The 15,859-nt window shown below is 41.2% G+C and overlaps 1 protein-coding gene and 1 long non-coding RNA gene across 20 annotated transcripts in view; one reads left to right on the top strand and one right to left on the bottom strand.

Moving 5' to 3' along the window:
• The window catches only part of EFCAB11 (EF-hand calcium binding domain 11), a 144,715-nt gene that overhangs the window by 64,638 nt on the left and 64,218 nt on the right, over positions 1-15,859 (top strand). For 2 of the 17 annotated variants that reach the window (XR_007412499.1, XR_007412498.1), the window contains exons 6-7: positions 5,094-6,313; positions 10,736-11,155. The exons of 12 other annotated variants lie outside the window; for them this stretch is intronic. The gene's annotated coding sequence lies outside the window, so the exon portion shown is untranslated. Of the gene's footprint in view, positions 1-5,093; positions 6,314-10,735; positions 11,341-15,859 lie in introns of all 17 variants that reach the window. 3 more of the 17 variants (XR_003134819.3, XR_007412500.1, XR_007412497.1) reach the window with 2 other exon arrangements.
• On the bottom strand, positions 3,261-6,035 carry LOC112657041 (uncharacterized). Of its 3 annotated transcripts, none has more exons than XR_003134833.3 (3): positions 5,904-6,035; positions 4,335-4,772; positions 3,261-3,587 (listed from the first exon to the last, which is right to left on the bottom strand). It is a non-coding gene; the product is annotated as an uncharacterized LOC112657041 (long non-coding RNA). The 3 variants fall into 3 exon arrangements; XR_003134834.3 differs by lacking the exon at positions 5,904-6,035 and adding an exon at positions 5,439-5,508; XR_004817947.2 differs by lacking the exon at positions 5,904-6,035 and adding an exon at positions 5,281-5,432.

Genomic DNA, 15,859 nt, shown 5'->3' with positions numbered 1-15,859 from the left:
AGGCTTCACCTGCTGAAAGATACTGTCTCAAAGTATTCTTCAGAACGATCTCTTAGTAGGTCCCAACTGCAGGCTAGAATCTGTCTTCTGACTTTTGAAGGAGCAGAGTCTCTAGTCTTTTTCTTCCCTACCCATGAAGTAAGTGATCAGCATTCCACAGTGTCGGAGAGAAGGCACAGACTTAATTACAGACATATAAACGATTAAACAAAAAATGGTAATAATCAGGCTCTTTTTATTACCGAGTTCCGGGACCTGAATGTCATCACTCATGATATAGCATAACAGCACTTTCTGCCAATTAGAGTCCTTACTGCTCACTGTTTGGAGAGCGGTAAATTAAAGTGCACAGTTGGCTCTCAAAATAGTTACTCAGTGTCTTAATATATGAAGGGGTGCCTTTTGAGACCCTCTGTTTTTGAGATAGTACTCAAAATTTACCCGTTGCTAAAGCTGAGTACTTCTAATTAAAGCAGCAGATCAAAACAACTGCTGTACCCTTTCATAGAGTAAAATACCACATCATTAAGTTTGAGATACATTGATTCTTGGGCACCATCATGTTATGTACCACTAATGAAAGAAAAAATTCTACCCATTAAACTATGACACAATGCTAAGATATACCAATGGTTATAAACTGCATCACAATTTTAAAGATTTTTAAAATTGTTGGAAAAGCGTCCTGAGAGTCCATGAAATCAGATAATATGCACCCTAAGCCCAAACAAACATTTTGTGGCCACCCAGTTCTGAATTGTTTGCAGATTTTGTGTATTTAATAACTATCTCCACCCAGTTTACTTTATTTTGCCTTTTAAAACCCTCTTCTTGGCTTCGTTACTCTATTTCTCAGGATGTAACTTTGACTTTGCTAAAAAGCAGTTTTGGCCATCTACTTGTAGAGTTGGGTCTCTGACCCTCTTGGTGACACATCCTTCTCTGACCTATCTGTGCCTCCCAGGAGGGTGTAGATGTGCACTATGAATGCCCACTGGGCTCTTTCTCACCTTGTGAGCAGAACCTGGTCATCAGGGCATAATGTTCTCTACACAGCCATGGAAGAGCTTCCATTCAGTATTGGTTGAGCTTCCTGAAAGTGCCTTCTGGCGTCATGTGGATGCTCTAGGTTACAACATTGGCTTATCCCTGGAGGCAAGGAATTTGCAGGCTGGTGGGAGAGTCCATGCATAGAAAGCAACTAGATTTCACCTCATTTTAGCCATGACAGGCAGCTCCATGAGGGAATAAAGCTCCTCTTCACCTCCTTCTTGATGTACCATTCCCCTCTTCTTTTCCCCTGACCCAGTGGACCCTCTTCATAACATGAAAGGGGTGTGATTTCCCACACATTGCAGAGAAGCCTATGAGGAATTATCCACAAGCGGGCCACCTGTGCCCATGAGCACACTTTGGACAGGAAGTTGCTCTAATTCAAATCCGCCACCCCAAACAGGAGCAGGAATAAGTCATCATGAGGATGATGTTTGAAGTCTTGGAGAGAGAACCCTTCAGGGAGGCCCTGTGCCCCCTGACCTTAGGATATGATCCCTTGCAGCTCCTATCTGCTTCATAGTTCTGTTCCCTTCCTTCCTGGCCCCAGCACCACCACTGCTGGGAATAAGAATAGAACCCACTCTGGACCCAGCATCCAGCTCAGCCAGGCTTCTTGCAAGGGTGTCCTTGCCTTGTTTCTCAACTCAGTACAGCATAGCTTTCACCTCCTGAGAGCTCTGCTGAATGATTTTGCTGAGTTCCTCCGTAATCTCCTAATTGTCAAATTCAGTGGACAATCTACTTCTCATCTCTGACCTCTTTTCAACATTCAGCTCTGGTGACCACCCCCTCCTTGGAACACCTTTTCCATGGTGTCTGTGTCAGTTCTCGGGCCTGGGCCTACCTTTAACAGCCTTTCCTTTCTGTATCCTTCGGTGGCTGGCCCAGGTCTGCCTACATGATTCTTGCAATTTTTTCGCCTTTATCAACATCCTTCCTCTGGAGATTTTATTCACAGTCTCTCCTTCCATGTGGAAGACACCTGGTTCCACATCTTAATCTCAGTCCTGTTTTCTCAGATTCAGACCCATAGCTTTGTCCTGCTAAACATCTTTCTCTGGGTGCCTCCTTTGATTCCTCAAATTCTACATGTTCTAAATGCTTTATAGTGTCTCTCAGACCTGATCTTTTCCTGTATTACTTTTTTTGGTTCATGAATTCACCATTTACCCAGTTATCCACACCAGAATCCTCTAAATCAATTTCTTTCCTTGACCACTTGTAACCAACTGGTTACCAGATTCTGTCCTACTGCCCATATCTGTCTCAGATTTTTTTCCTCCTCACCATCCTTGATTCACGACATGTTCGTTTGCTATAATGATCAAATGATCGGCTTCAACAACAGAAATTTATTTTCTTAAAATTCTGGAGGTTGGAAGTCTGATTTCAAGTCATCAGCAGGGTTGTTTCTTTTTTCTGAGTCCTGTGTACTTGGCTCACAAATAGCTGGTCTCTCTGTGTGTCTGTGTCCTGTTTCCCTCTTCTTAGGAAACCAGTCATAGCAGATTAGGGCCCACCCTAATGACCTCATTTTAAGCTGATTAACTCTTTAAAGACCCTATCTCCAGACAGAGTCACATTCTGAGGTGCTGACATTTAGGATTTCAACATGAATTTTAGGGGACACAATTCATGCCATAACAGATGTCCTTCTCGTGTCCTTACTAGCTAATGTGTGCTCTCTTCATTAGTTTCCCTACTTCCGGTATCATCTCCCTTCTAATGTATCCTCCATACCACCATCTGAGAGATTAATCTGATTTCAGATATGAGCACATTACTCTCCCTGCTTCAAACTCGTTAATGGCTCCCAGTCACATGGAGTACAACATCTAGGTTCCTTCAAAGGGCATTCTTCCATGTTCTGACTCAGCCACCATCCTATTTATGCTCTATTCTAACCACTTTGAGATATTAAAATTCCCTAAAGGTTTTGAACCCGCACCTCTGTGCCTTTGCACACACAGTATTCTATATCTGGAATATTCTTCACCATACCTTCCTGTGCTGGCCCTGACTCAAATTTCTAAGACTCCTTGTAGGTAGCACATTCTGGAGGAAATCTTACCGTAGAGTAACCAGGAAGAGATACGACAAATAACAATAGTACCAACTGAAGGAAATTGTTAATATATGAAAAAACATCCCTTTCATATGAATGTAGTGAAAGAATATGTTAAATGTAAATTAAGCTAGTCGTTAAAGATTTTTTTTTATTTAAATTCAATTAGCCAACATATAGTACATCATTTGTTTCAGATGTAGTTTGCAATAATTCGTTATAGATTTTTCTCATTCTGCAGAGTCCCTGGAGCTCTCCTAAAGGACAGATTAGGAACTTTTCGTCTTCCTTTTCATCATTTTCTTAGCCATCAGCTCAGGATCGTCATCCTACTTAATCATTTCCTGACACCTTCCTGAGTTGGGAGTCCACAGGGCTGTGGAGAGGTTCAGAGCACTACCTCTCAGCAGTCTCTGTTCTTTTGCTCTAGACACACAGTAACAATGCAGCTTCCCCCACAGCTTTTCTGAAAATAGGAGCACAAATTGCAAGAAATGTGGTACAAATTGGGAGATGTCAGTCCATTAGGAGTGGTGCGGGAAATCTGCTGGAGTCAGGGGGAAGAGGTGTAAATTGCAGGATAATATAAAGGGGAGGTCAGCCCGTTAGTAATGCAAGGAATATGATGGACTTAAAGAAAAGGTATAAATTATGGGGTATTGTAAAGAAGAGGTCAGTACATTAGTAACATGGGAAAACTGGCAGATTTGGGAGGAAAAGGTGCAAATTGTAGGATAATGTGAGGTAGGGGCTTCACTATAACGATGAGCTTCCATCGTATCAAGGAGGCTTGTTGGCCACTGGCTAGAACATTCAGTATTTTTATAGTTTCATCTTATAACAGATCTTTATGACTTTTAGAATTCTTGATTAAATTCCAAGCTTATATTACAGAGCAAAATTACTATTCTTGCCCAAGAGAGGAAAAACACTGAGTCAGAAAGATTCCCTCAAAACTTCTGAATGTCTGAAACTATAAACCTCATATTTGTCAACCCTAGTAAACACCTTTTTTGGAACCCTTTGTTGCACACAGACACATACTCCTCCAAGAGGCTTTATAAACAGGACTGTCATTTCTGGGTTCAAGATAGAATTTAAAACAATACAATAAAGCTTTTAAACAATTTTTCAAGTATAACAGATAATAAGCCATTTTTCTCAATGGAACTCTTTTGTGTCTAAACATCTTATGAACAAGGCATTGACTTACCTTTGTTCCAGGATATCTTTTCAAGGATGTTTGGATAGTGAACAGGCTTAGAAGATAGAGTTAAGGTCTCATTCCAGAATAAAAAGCGGGCATGCTTACCAACTATTTTAAAAGACGTGGGCTCCCTAAATTCAGGCTTCCCTTCTGTAATGCAACCCCCTCTGTATGTGTAAATATCTATCAGGGCTCATCTGCATCATCCCATAGGACTTGTGGGTAAAGGGAACTGACACAAATGTGCTGACCCTCACGCTGCTGGCTGTGCCGTGAGTAATGGAGTCCTTTGCCTGTGAACCAGTAATCCTGGGTCTTCTGCCAGTGTCCATGAATCGATGGCAGCTTGCCTTGGTAGCTTGCAGGGAGGCTGAATTCCCAGATCCTTCACAGTTCTTAACAGTTTTATCAACAAGGGTGGGATGCTGACAGTGACATGGCTTTCTGGAAGAAGGATGAGGAAATCATGGTCCCTAACAGGATTTGAAGAAAGTCCATGAGAATTAGTAGCAAATATGTTGTCCAAATTAGATGGTCAACCAGGCAGTAAAGGTCTTTTGCTTTGTTACTTGTTAATAAAGAGGAACTGGGGAGGTTGTTGTAGTAGTCATAGAGAGCTGCCCAGACAGTGTCTGGGTTGTTGCTAACCCCACTCAGGGCAAGAGGACCTCCTCACCAATAGGGGAGTCAGCCTCAAGTCTGTTCTGTAGTAACAACTAGTACAAAGATTCATATCGGTGGCAGAAAGTTCTCCCTCTTTTTCAGACAACAGCTATATAGACGGACACCTATGCTGAGTGAGAATGAAGGGAAATATGTGACTGCTATGGACAGAGCCCGAAAGTGGCCCTAAAACTGGCTGATTCTCTTGGGAGATGAGGAGCAGGGCACAAAACGCCTATTAAGGAAGAATGGCAACAGCTAAGCCATCTTATAGCTCAGCTCCACCCACCTTCTGTGGTGCAAACTGCAGATGCATTTGGAGATAAGGTCTCAAAGTTTTTGCATTGTTTAGCCAACTAATTAATATACATTTAAAGGTCTATCTTGGAAAATCATTATTTTGAAAAGCAAGGGAATGATAAATTCAAAATTCAGGAGAGTGATTACTTCTGAAGGTGAGGCACAGGGCTGCCGATCAGGAAGGACCACACAGGTAGCTACAACATTGCTGGTCCCTTTCTAGTTAAGTCAGGGCGTGACTTTGCAAGTCTTGGTTTTATTATCACGCTTCACAATGCAACTATTTGTTACATATATTCACTCTTTATATGTCTTCACTATGACATAATAAATTTTTGCAACAAGCTTAGGGAAATTTAGTTTGTGGTTAGAATTACTGGATTGCTATGAATTACAACATATTTGTTGGATTTTCATGTGGATTTTAGTGGGGTGGAGAATAATGTCTTCCCATAAGAACCCTACTACATCCAACAGGAAAATGGTATATCTGCATGTCTTCATGGGAGAAATCCTGGAGAGGTTCAGTGTTTTACCCTTTTGGATGGTAGATATGTCATGAAATTAGTGATCCCGTTTATCTGCATATGTACTGTCTGCGGTTTTAGCTACCTGCACTCCACTTCAATCCAGAAGCAGATGATCCTCCTCCTGAATGTATCTTGAGGTCAATAGAAGCTTCACGCTACATCACAATGCCTGTGTCATTCACCTCATCTCATCACATAGGCATTTTGTCATCTCACATCATCACAAGAAGAAGATCTATTGCAGCACAATAAGATATTTTGAGAGAGACCACATTCACCTAACTTTTATTAAAATATATTGTTAAAATTTTCTGTATAATTAGCTATTGCTGGTACTGGCATACCTCGTTTTATTGCACTTTGCTTTATTACACTTTGCAAGTATTACATTTTTTTACAAATTGAAGATTTGTGGCAACCCTGCATCAAGCAAGTCTATTGGCACCATTTTCCCAACAGCATTTGCTCTCTTCATGTTTCTATCACATTTTGGTAATTCTTGTACTATTCCAAACTTTCCATCATTATTGTTACGATCTATAATCAGTGATTATGACTTGCTGAAAGCTTGATTGATGGTTAGCATTTTTAGCAATAAGTTTTTTTAAAATTAAGGTGTGCACATTGGGTTTTCTTTAGATGCATGCTATTGCACACTTAATAGACTACAAGTAGAGTGTAAATATAACTTTTTTGTGCACCAGGAAACCAAAAATTCATTTCAGTTTCTTAATTGTGATATTCACTCTATTGCAGTGGTTTGGAACCAACCCACAGTATCTCTGGGGTATGCCTGTAATCTCTTACTGTACCTAACTTATAAACTAAACTTTACCATAGGTATGTATCTATAGGAAAAAATAGTATGAATAGGGTTTGGTACTATCTGCTAATTTAGACACCCCTGGGGTCTTGGAACAAATCCCCTGTGGATAAGGAGGGACTGTTGCCTTGCAAATTAAGTGCTCTCATATTTGCTCAAGCTAAGACTAATTAGAAATTATTTTAGTTTGAGGTCTAATTCTAGATACAGTTCATTTCCATCATTCCAGAAACAGCTTATGAATGCTTTCTATATTTATAATGCTGAGGGGACATTACCCAGGCATTTGAGAAATTGGGAAAATATTATGTGTACTCTACCAACTTCACTGTCCTTGGGAATTGGGGAAGCCCATCTCATTTCCCTTCCAAATTCTATCTTCTGTATCATCAGGAAAGAGAGGAGTTCTCCAAACCTGTCTCAGGAGGCAAGACCCTAAAGAGAGTTTTGTTTCTTATGTCCCCTAAGAATGAGTGTATCTCCTTGCTGACAACTTAGCCTACAACGAAGCTGAGGCTTCTGGGGGCTGCTTGCTTTATCATGTGTGGGAGGATTAGCACACTTCTTGGTCTTGCTGACCTTGAAAGTTAAGTCACTAGATCCTTTGTGAGGTCACCCTTAAGATGTTGTCATTATACTACTAGCTCAATACTTTTATCACCTATTTTGGACCAAACGTGGTTAGCACTTTTTTTCATTTATCCTTTATAGCAACCAGTGGTGGCTGTTATCACCACGCACCATTTTATACTGAAGCAGAACTCATGTTCTCCAAACCAGAATGCAAAGTAGGTCTTACAGATTATAAAACTCATGCTTTTAACAATACCAGAGCCTTCTCATTTAATCCACTAATTCTAATAATATCATGAAAGCGTATAAAATTTTTTACCTGGTGGAAGTCAGAATGCCACAAGGTTTGGTGATCAGCAGAAGTGGTGTGGAAAGGACAACTGGGCCAAGCTCTGTGGCCTTTGGGCTACCCTGCACCCCAGGGTAGCCTCTCTCTTGAATGAATCCCATACTTTTTCTTCTCATCAAAACATTATCATCAGTATCTGGGTGGTTAAAGTTTTTGAATAAGCTGGATTTATCATTCCTAAAGTGTGACGGGTGAAGTGAACAGTCATGTGAGATTTTTGGCTAAGTGTAATTGTATTTCCTTACCATGCTGGACGAAGACCAAGTATCCACACATTTGTTTCTATGAGAAAGCAAGCAGGATTTGAACAATGCCTGGTTTCCGGTATTCTTGTGAATGGTGTGAATGTCATTTTCCCCTGGTCCTAATGAGGGAAGTCAATTACTTAATGTGAAACGGGTATCAAAGGCAGAGTTGGAAGTGTCTTTATCCTTGGCTTGCAGATTTGTCTTTATTTGGCCACATGAAAAATAAATAAAGACTTTAATCTGACTTATAGAATGCTTAAAAGAAGGAACTGCCGTGTAGAGATAGGAGCAAGTCTCCCCTAGAAGGGACCTCAGGCTGACAGCATGGTTGAAGATGAGTACTTGGTGCTTGAGAACCCGGGAATAGAACTCCCCAGTTGCAGTGTTTTCAGGAAAGCGTTTTACATAAGATAGTCCACTAATTCTAGTTGTCTTTTCATATAGGTACTTCTGTGTGCCTCGTTTTGGTGGGGCTTGATGCAAAAATCCAAATATCTTTCCTCGTAGTAAGAATATTTCATATCACGAACTCTTCCTGAGGACCACACAGTCTTGTACATAGTGATGGTTGAAATCTAATGCTTCATTTGAAGGCCACACCATCCTACAAACTGCATGAAGGCCTTGGAAGCTGATCAAAAAGAAATTTTTATTTTCGCTCAGTCCTTCTGGGCTTCTTCTCGGGGCCAGTTCTTCGATTCAGTGATCAGATCACACAGTATTGATCCACCAACTAAACAGTTGTTTACTGCACACTTATAATGGGCATAGTTCAGAATTTTCCCGTTTGGAAGAAACAAAGAAAGTTTGTCCCCAGCTAAGAATGGATTGGTTTCCAAAGTTTGGGGGAGTTGAATCTGGAACCTAGCATGTCAGGCTCAGAAAGTATAATAAAATAATGCTTAATTTCCCAGGCTAGTCCAGTAGGCATCTTTAATTCCTGATGTGGTTGATCCATACCCCTAAAGCCTATGTGTCCTGTAAGTGTTAAAATACAAGAAGAAAAAGGAGGAGCAGTCTCTTCTCTGCCTTTCTGGGCTCTAAGGCTCACCCGTTCTTCATTGTCTTCCCAAGGTCCCCAGGGTCCTAAAATCACTAGCTGCTCATCTGCCACTCTGCGTCCCATCAAAACTCTAATTTCCTCATTGTACTTGATCTCAGGTGTATGATAGTAGGGAAATACTTTGATTAAACTAATTCACACTAAAGTATGCATGACTAATAATAGCCCCTTCATCCTCCCAGAGGCATTTGCATTATTAAAAAAATGCTTATTAAACCAGTATGGATTATTCAGGACCTAAAATAAGGTGAAAAAAAAAGATGAAGGCAGAGCAAGGGAAGTTATGTTGGGATATAACAGGGAAGAACAGCTCAACGTGGAGTTTGCTCCATGGGGCTAGCTTCCCTAAGGCAGTCCTGCTTCTTATCACTTCTTTGTGCTGTTTTTGAACTCATTAGTTCTAGAAAAGGCCAAGTGTTAATATAGTAAGGCAGCAGTAGAAGCTCCATTGGGGATGAGGTTTGGGGAGTGGGCTGTCAAGGGCTAGAGTTATTGGCTGAGGACATCAGTGACCCAATGATTATAGGGGTGAATTATGTGTAAGGCATGGACACTGGCCTCAGGAAAGAGACACAGGTGTCACAGTCAATAGAGACCAGAAATCATGAGATCCTTGAGCAAATTCAGGCCCTATCAACTGATGATGAGCAAATAGCCCTGTTCCTGCCTTCGCACTTTGGTACAGTCAAGTCAGGAAAGTAGACCTTAGGTAAATAATTACTTTAAAATTAGACCATCAGAAGTCTCTCTCCCTGCCACATTAGATTAAGCAAAGGGTATCATAACTGCCATAAGGGCCCTGATTGACCTGGGTGTTGCAGTGGCTTCTCTCCAGGGAGAGGTGGTCAGGAAAGACCTGGGATCCTGTCGGGTCAACCCATGAAGAGAGTGGGGACAGCCAGGCCACGTGGAGAGCATCTTAGGCAAATTGCACAGTGTTTGCAAAACCTGGTGGAGAAAGAATCCATGGTGCCTATGAGGAACTGCCAGTGAGGCTTGCAGAGGGAGGACCCATGACCACAGGAGCCCAGAGACAAACAAAGCTACAGTGTTGTAGCCGCATCAGAGGCTTGGGACCTCAAAGATCTAGGGCCTGACTTTAAACTTTTTATTTTAAATATTTTATTTATTGGGATCCCTGGGTGGCGCAGCGGTTTAGCGCCTGCCTTTGGCCCAGGGCACGATCCTGGGGATCTGGGATCGAATCCCACGTCGGGCTCCCGGTGCATGGAGCCTGCTTCTCCCTCTGCCTGTGTCTCTGCCTCTCTCTCTCTCTGTGTGACTATCATAAATAAATAAAAATTTAAAAAAATTTTTTTAAAAAGATTTTATTTATTTATAGACACAGGCAGAGGGAGAAGCAGGCTCCCTGTGGGGAGCCCGATGCAGGACTTGATCCCATGACCCCGGGATCACACCCTGAGCCGAAGGCAGACACTCAACCTCTGAGCCACCCGGGTGCCCCTTGACTTTAAGCTTTTAAGCAAAGGAGTGACTGTGTGGCCCTGACTATACGTGTAACAGGTTTAGAGAAGGGAAATCTATTCATAAACTAAAATCTAAAAAAGATAAAAATTAAAATCTGAGGGGAGCACGGGATACGCTGTTGTTGCCTCCTCTGTGTGATTTGTGATTTGAGGGCTGCCCATCAAGGCCCCTGCTCCAAAGTATCTTTCCTGTCACCCCTGACAGTGTCTAAACTCCTATAATTGAAAAACCTAGCTCTTTTAAAATTCAGGTTCCCTAACAAGCAAGGCTAAGGCAAAAAGTGACATTTTAAAAAGATTGTTCAGACCTCCAAGTCATCCTTTTCTAAAAATGACTTTTCTTCTTTCTGTGACATCTCTTCCTCCTTCAGATGCCCAGGGCTCACCTGCCTGTCTCTAAATCAACACCTGATTTCAAGAGAGGACCTGTCTGAAGGATTTACATGGGCTTTATGATGCAGTTTTGAATCAGTCTGTTGCCTTCTCCTAAGATGTAAATGTGTGACCAGCTGTAACTCAAATTGCCTTAAGTAATAAGCGAAATCTGTTTGTTCACACACCTGAACCCAGGAGTAGGGAGATACACTTGGGTATAATTTGACTGGGGCTGGGGCTCCGCTCTGCCTCTCTGGTACTCTTCAGATTTGCCCTTGGCTGTGTCCTCTCCTCTGTGACTGGCCTGACGCCCCTTGTGGTTACAGCACTGACTGTGGTATCTCCAGCCCCCACAGCCTGAGCTGAAAGCTGCTCTCCTCAGAAGGAGAGTCAGAAGTCCTGAGCTCCTCCCTAAGGTGAGTGGTGTCTGCTAATCTGAGAACCAGTCACCATGGGCAAGGAGGTGGCATCCTGCTCATTGGCAGCACATCCCTGGAGCTTGGGTGGGATCCTTCCCTCCCAGATCACAGGGATGCTCCAGCAGTGAGGGCAGAGTCCGGTGGGTCCTAAGGAAGAGCCAGACAATGCTGATGGCCCAGAGGTATTTATATTTTAAACTTTTTGTCTACTTGTAGAATGTTAGAGAAATGTGGGCATCAGCAAGCAGATGGGAAGGGAATTATTTTTAGAGTGGATAATGGGACCATCCTGAGGGTCCCCACACCAGCCTTCCTCCTGATATTCAGTCACCAATCTGCTAGAATGGCTCAGGTTATCCAGTAATTGTTGTCTCTGACATCCCTATGTTGTAGGCATTTGAACTTGGGTGTCTGTGACCTTCAAAGAGGCTATGTGTGTGGCTGTGGTGGGTGGAATTCAAAAAAAGATGTAGATCTGTTTGTTTAGGATAATTCCAGGATAAGATAAAATAATTATGCATTATTTAAAACTATTATTTTTTAAAAGTTACAGTGTTCCTCATTGGATGTATTAGAATAACTTTATAAATTGGAGTTTGGCAGGAGGGGAGGAAGGTAGCAAATAAGGCTTATTGGTTAATGAAAAGTTTGACGATCTTTGTTCTCTATCTACCTTATCTAAGTTTAAAGACATTTTTATTGTTTTTTTAAGATTTTATTTAATTATTCATGAGAGACACAGAGAGAGGCAGAGACATAGGCAGAGGGAGAAGGCTCCCTTTGGGGAGCCTGATGTGGGACTTGATACCAGGACCCCAGGATCATGACCTGAGCCAAAGGCAGACACTCAACCACTGAGCCACCCAGGTGTCCCTAAAGACATTTTAAAATTCAGAATACATGAATTTTCAGGTTATTTTTTTTTATGGGAATCGCTTCATTTCTTAGAATATTTACTTGTCTAAGTGATACAAGGCTATATTGAATTCTTCAGAAATATTTATAAATAAGGCAAAAAAATATATGTAGATATAGCTTTAAAATTTCTAATCCCAGTTCTTTTCTTCCCAAACAACTATATTTTGTTAGTATCACATAGATATTAAAATGAAAAGGTGAGGGGTACCTGGGTGGCTCAGTCCATTAAGCATCTGCCTTCCGCTTAGGTCATGATCTCCAGATCCTGGGATTGGAGCCCCATCCTTGGGCTCCCTACTCAGTAGGGAGCCTGCTTCTACCTCTCCCTCTGCAACCCCCCTGCTCTTGTGCTCTCTCTCTCTCTCAAATATATAAATAAAGTCTTTAAAAAATAAAAAAAAAATAAAAAGGAGCATACACACCCTCATCAGCAACGTTGGTGTGCGGGATGCCTCCTAGTTGCTGGGGATACAGAGAAATAAAAGGCATACTTCCTATGCTCAGGGAACTTCAGATGATCTATTTGGGAAGAAAATAGATCATGTTTGGGAAGAAAATGGGCAGTTTATTCACAGCCCCATCCCATGAGTGAGATAAAATGAGGAACAATTGCTGGGGTGAGAGCAGGCCTGCAGAGGGTGAGAGAGGTATGGGTATAGGCAGGGAAGGGAAGAACATCTAAGGCCTACTAAGTTTACATTTGTAGTTTCCTTTTATTCTGTTTTCCCTAAACTTATTATTAGAGCTCCAAGATTTTCTTGCTGTATTGATATTTTCTGCAGAATTGTTAGATTTGGTCATATGGATCCCTTCCAGTCGTTTGTGTATTTTCTAACATTTCTGTAATGATTTTGTATGATTCAGAATCGTTTTGTAATGCTGTAATAATATAATTCTAAATTTCTTTTACAGTGATGAAGAAAGTATTGCCAAAAGCAAACTAGAAAACAAAAGTGTCAACTGTTCATCTCTTATGAAATAAATGTAGGAAAAAATACTCCTCTATAGGCACTAAAAACTGTCCCATCTACACAGTCACTGTTTTATAGCATCTTAAAACATTTGAGGCAAATGTTAAAATCTCTCTAAAATATCAGAGGAGGGAAAACTAAGAAAAATATTTAGAGATTTTGTCCCCGTGATTTTTCTAATTAAAAAAAATGCTTTTAGTGTTTCTGTTATTATACTTTAAGAAATTAAAGTAATAACCGTTAAAATTGAAGCAAGATGTGCTTTCTATTCTCTCTCAATCTTTACATGATTAAAATTAAGCTTTGGCATAGCTGTGATACAATTCAATTTAGGAAATATATATGGAAACCCTTTTGCTGCCACCTCCTCCATTACTGTGGCATCTACAAGAACTGCCTTCTCATTGCAATAATTGTGAGATGTGAGCATTCCAGATGTGACTGCAGGGAAAAATAAAATTCACTATGAAAGGGGGTTAGGTGGTGGAGGCATCATCCAAGATGATGGATCTCAATGTATTCGTTTTGACCCACAAAGGGGAAAGTCTTTCCAGGTTAGGGGTGCTGAGGTTGGATTCAGCTGGGCAGGTACTGATTCTTGGACAAGGAATGGATATGATGAGAAAGGCCTTTACTTGCTGCAGGTTGTACCATAGAATAAAGAAGTGGCTGGTCCACTGGAAGCCATTGCCACTGACTGGGGCCTAATTGATGAGGTTCTGCTTCAAGGATAAAAGAGATGGATATGTGAAAGGAAAGGTCAAGTCTTAGAATGTTATCCAGAGGAAGAGGATAGCCTCAAAAGCTGATTGGATATTGGGAAGCAATACTAGGAGAATGATCCAGGTTAGCTCCAAGGGCTGGGAGCCTAGACAAGTAGGAGAATCATGGTGTTATGTTAGCATAAATGGAGGGTTAGAAAGAGAAGTGGACCAGGAAGAGCTTTGAGAGGGCACCATGGTTAGGGGGGAAACCAGACAAGGAATGGTCAGAGGAGATCCAGGAAACTGCAGTTTCATGGGGAAAAAAAAGAGGGTGGGGAGGAGAGTATTTCAGGAAGACAGTAAACAGAGAAGTCAAGAAATGAAAATGAGAGTCTGAGTTTGATTTGGTACAGGAGAAGGACAAAAGTTTGACCTTTCAGAAAAGTGGTGAAAGTGGATGTCAGATAGCAAAGACCCTGAAAAGGTTTGTGTTATTGGTGAGACTGTAATACAAGATCCTTCAGCTATTTCCAGTAAAAACCCCCTTGAAGGAAATCCACTCCTTCCCTGACTAGTAACAAAATGCCAGCCTGTTATTAATACCTGTAGATTTAAAATGTACCTATTTTCATTGTAACTCAAAAACATTATTTTTACAAACCATTTGGAAATAACGTTTTTATTTTCTTTGATTCTTCTCTTTCAAAATTTTGCTTATCCCTCTCTGAGATTTATTTCTAGGTCATTGATTCAGATTCCAAAACTAGTATTTTCTATAAGCTTATTTTATGCCTACTAGAGTTTAAATTCAAACATTTTTCTGACAGTAGCAACCAAAATAGCTTCAAAGACCATTTTTTACATCCACCTTGCTTTTTCTTTGTTGATTGTATCTTTTCAAAAATGCCCCAGATTGATAGCTCCTGAGATAGTATGCTATAGTAACAACATACACTTTTTAGAATTGAGAAATATACTTTGGCCTCATTCTGGTTCTTGAAGACGCCTTTTACTCCTAAGAGGAGCCAGTCAAGAAGAAAGTACATTCAAACTAGAGTCACAGGAACTAGGTTCTGTGCCTGTCCTTGTTGTATGACCTTGGGTCAACATCTAGAGTTTTTCTTCTATGAAGTGAGAGAGTTGTAGTAGAGGGTCAGTTAGGTCTCTTTCCAATGGAAAAATCTCAGAATGCATGAATATACTACTTTATTCTTTAACTTAGTCTTCAAGCCTACCGAGTGGTGTGATTCCACATCTGAAGGTGTGGTTGGGTTCCTCGTGTGCTCTCCCTTCCCTATCCCTAAAGATACTGTATCCTCTGCCTATGGTGACCATCATCTCCCCCTTCCTGGGGTCAAGTCTTATGCTTCTAATCTCATGGTGCCTATTTTCTCGGATACAGTGGCACCCCCAGCACCGAACACCTCCAGTACAAGATCAGGTGCTCAGGAAATGGGTTGTATTCTATTTTCTTTTCATTGAAATATAGCTGACACACAATGTTACATTAGTTTCAGGTGTACAACATAGTGATTCAGCAACCCTATATATTAGGCTATGCTCACCACAAATGTAGCCACCATCTGTCACCATACAATGCTATCACAATATCATTGGCTCCTTAGGATCCCTGGATGGCTGGGATCCCCCAATGGCTCAGTGGTTTGGCGCCTGCCTTTGGCCCACTGCCTTTGGAGTCCCAGGATTGAGTCCCACATTGGGCTCCCTGCATGGAGCCTGCTTCTCCCTTCCTCCTGTGTCTCTGCCTCTCTCTGTCTCTCATTCTGTGTTTGTCATGAATAAATAAATAAAATATTAAAAAATAATACCATTGACTCTGTTCCCTATGCTGTACCTTTCATCCCTGTGACTTAGGTTGTACTGTATTATTGTTCACCTTTGTGTAGTGGAGAACCACCAGCTTAAGCATTGGAATCAATTATGTGTTTGAAAACATGGAGATTTCTAGGTCCCACTCCACTGCCTTTGGTATTTGATTTTTAGGGAATGGACCCATAGGTCTTTTTCATGTGAGAAGCACTTATCTACCTTCTGTGATTCCTGAATGTCACATATAGTTTATATCAGTTCATCCCCAAGCTTGAGGA

The sequence above is a fragment of the Canis lupus genome, chromosome 8 (assembly GCF_003254725.2).
Source record: "Canis lupus dingo isolate Sandy chromosome 8, ASM325472v2, whole genome shotgun sequence".
Lineage (NCBI taxonomy): Eukaryota > Metazoa > Chordata > Mammalia > Carnivora > Canidae > Canis > Canis lupus.
The sequence above is the reverse complement of the archived record's forward strand: the minus strand, read 5'-3'. Positions and strand labels throughout refer to the sequence as shown.